The 3,294-nt window shown below is 49.9% G+C and overlaps 1 pseudogene; it reads left to right on the top strand.

Annotated features, from left to right (window-relative positions):
* Positions 1 to 224: 224 nt before the first annotated feature.
* On the top strand, positions 225 to 2,891 carry LOC149314674 (receptor expression-enhancing protein 4 pseudogene; annotated as a pseudogene).
* The last annotated feature ends 403 nt before the right edge of the window (positions 2,892 to 3,294 follow it).

The raw sequence follows: 3,294 nt of genomic DNA, 5'->3' as shown, positions 1-3,294 counted from the left end.
ATGCCATGGTGTGGAAACTATAGTAAACTGAGAGCTTGATACAGTGATAAAGACAGAGATATGTCTTCACGTAATTTGGTTCAGAGTTTGGTTCAGAGGACTGTATACTAATAGCAACACTTGAAACCTAGCTCGATAGCAGACTGGCAGCAGTGTAGATATTTGTTTAATATGTGGCTTCCTCTGACAGAGGCGCCTGGATCACTGCCTCCCTCGCCGCCGCCATGGTCTCGTGGCTCCTCTGCCACGGATTGGAGCTGGTGTTCGGGATGCTCTACCCAGCCTATAAGGCCATGAAGACAAAGAACATCCAAGAATATGTGTGCTGGATGATGTACTGGATTGTGTTTGCCCTCTTCATGGCCACTGAGATGATCATAGACACTTTCATTTCCTGGTTCCCCTTCTACTATGAGATTAAGATGGTGTTTGTTATGTGGCTGCTTTCACCTTACACAAGAGGAGGCAGCCTACTCTACTGCAAGTTCATACACCCCACTTTGTCCTGCAAGGAAAAGGAAATCAATGAGTTCATCCTCCAGGCCAAAGATCGTGGCTACGAGACCCTGGTAAGCTTTGGGGAAAAAAGCATCAACGTTGCTGCCACGGCTGCTGTCCAGGCTGCCACCAAGAGTCAAGGGGCCCTGGCTGGACATCTCCAGAGCTTCAGCATGCCGGATTTGCACTCCATCTCCGACTCCACTCCTGTGCATTTCTCTGACCCACTCTACCTGGAGGATGAGCAGGAGCTCCACCGGAGGCCAATCGGACACAAGACCTCTTCCTAGCCACCAGATAATGACAACAATGACAAGGAATTCTCATCAGACTCTGAGCTCTCCACCAGCCCTGGTGACCCCACACCCTCAAAGCCACTGTCCAGGAGCCAGAGCCTCCATGTAGTGAAGAGGAAGCCCCCTGTCAAAAAGGGCTCCATGCAGCCGATGCGCACCTGGCCCAGGAAGAAGGTGCCTGTGCAGGACATCTAGACTGCCTGCAGAGAAGCAGCATTGACACATGTTTGGGACCTGTTTTCAGAGCTGGGGAATGGAAGAAGGGTTGGCTGCTAGCCCAAAGACCTGAGAATGCCCTTTTGGTCTTTTGTTTAAAAGTTTGTTGCCGGTTTTGTTGGTGGAGGAAAGCCATTGTGGCAAGTGGTTTCCACTGGTCTCTCTAGCCCAGGGGTAGGCAACCTTTTTGAGCCGGGGGCGGGGTTGCTGTCCCTCAGACAACTGGGGGGCCGAAGCCAAAAAATTAAAAATTAAAATTTTTTTTAAAAATTAAATATATAAATAAACCAGGACAAATGTAGGACAAAAATTTCAAATGGAAGACACTTTTTTTTTCTCCCCCATGAATGAAAAGGGGTGGGCGGGAGACAGGACAGGGGGGAACTCCCTGTGCCAAGGGGGAACTTCTGGGGGGTGGGACTTCGGGGGGGGGGAATCAGAGGAGGAGGAGGAAGGAAGGAAGGAAGGAAGAGGAGGTGGGAAATGGAGGAAAGAAGAGGAGGAAGGAAGAGGCAGAGGAAAAGGAGGAAGAAGGAGGAAGGATGAGGAGGGAAGCAGTGGCGGCATTGTGATGGGGATAGAGGAGGAGGAGGTAGGAAGTTAGAGGAAAAAGAGGCAGCAGCAGCAAGGAGGAGGAGAAGGGATGAAGTAAGAGGAGGAGGAGACAGCAGTGGCAGCAGCAAGGAGGTGGAGGAGGAGGGATGAAATAGGAGGAGGAGGAAGTGGCAGAGGTGGCAGCGAGTAGGAGGAGTCAGCAGCAGTGATGATGGGGAAGGAGAAGGAGGAGAAGGAAGAAGAGGAAGAACTGGAGGAGGAAGGGATGCAGCTGCCTGCCATGGTGAGGCAGGCTTTGTGGCTCTGTGCTGGAGCAATGGCGCTCGTGCCCAGAGAGAGGGCTTCGTGTGCTCCCCATGGCACACGTGCCATAAGTTCGCCACCACTGTCTTAGGAGATTACTTCACATCTTTTAAACCATGGGTACACAGGGAAGGAAGTGGCTTTGGCGATACCCATCACATGTCACTGCCTCTGACCTGTAGCTGTCCTGTCTCCCGCCCACCCCTTTTCATTCATGGGGGGAAACCCAGGGCAGTTGAATGATTGTCAGACACATAATGCCAACATCTTTTCCACCCCCATTCCTCCTCGACCTCATTATTCCACAACACCCTAATTACTTTTGTAATTTTTTTCTAATTGTTTTCTTTCTTTCTTTTTGAAAACTTTCAAAGAGTCAGTTCGAGGCTGCAGAGCTCTAGAGCTGTGTGGAATTAGCCCAACTTTCCTCATAGGATTGTTGTGTTGTGTTGTGTTGATAAAGTAATGACTGGGAGAATGATGTTCTTGGTTCTTTTACTCTTGCTTAGTGGTTGTCATGGCCAGCCAAGAGCAGGACTCGGAGGATGAGGAGGAGAATGGGTCTACTCCAGAGCAAGGGGTAATTGAGGCTGCACCTGGTGTTAATTCTGCTCTGCCAGAGCCCAGCCCTGATCTCCCAGCCCCAGAGGAGGAGGTTCAGCCAGGTCTTAATGCTGATGGGATTCCTCTGGTGGTACAGCAGCTTAGTGGTGACTCTGGGGAGGAACCAGGCCTGGAGGTTCCCTCCTTTAGGCAACGCAGGGCTGAGAGTGCTGGCAGACGCAGGTCCAGGAGGATTGCTGAGAGACAATTGGCAAACAAGCCTCAGCTGGCACTGAGGAGGGAATCTCCTACTTAACCACCTGTGAGATGCTAACTCGGTGCCAGAGTTTATTGCATGATCCTTTGGTGTGACTGCTGCCTGCACTGGCTCCGTGTATCTTGACTCCTTGTTGCCTTGACTCTTGACCTTAGAACGAACTGGACTCTTGCTACCTGCTGGCTGATCTGACTCTTGACTGACTATCGTGATCTCTGTTCTTCTGACTTAGGCTTTGGTTTTCGGTTTGCTCTTTCTCTCAATCCCTGCAAGGTTTGTGAACTATTTCCAGCTGCAGAGCTAATTACCTTGCTGAGCCCTCCTTATCGGCGTGTGTTTGTGTGTGCTGGCCATAGTCCAGGACAGTGGTCAGTGTTTAGTACCATTATGCATGTTTACATCTTTAATACAGTTTTTTTAAAAATAAGTTAATGTCATATTTCATCTACACTTCACTGAATTATGCTTAGTCTGGCCCAGCACAAATATTATGGCCGTGGGATTAACCCTGTTCAATAACCTAGCCACTGCAGTCTTCATGAGCTATAGCTTCTGAACCAGTTTTAAGGACAGCCCCACACAGAGTGTGTTATGATAACCCAGCCC

This window comes from Sceloporus occidentalis, unplaced genomic scaffold, assembly GCF_023333645.1.
Source record: "Sceloporus occidentalis isolate IW3139 unplaced genomic scaffold, rSceOcc1.0.p SCAF_4, whole genome shotgun sequence".
In the NCBI taxonomy this organism is placed as follows: domain Eukaryota; kingdom Metazoa; phylum Chordata; class Lepidosauria; order Squamata; family Phrynosomatidae; genus Sceloporus; species Sceloporus occidentalis.
The sequence above is the reverse complement of the archived record's forward strand: the minus strand, read 5'-3'. Positions and strand labels throughout refer to the sequence as shown.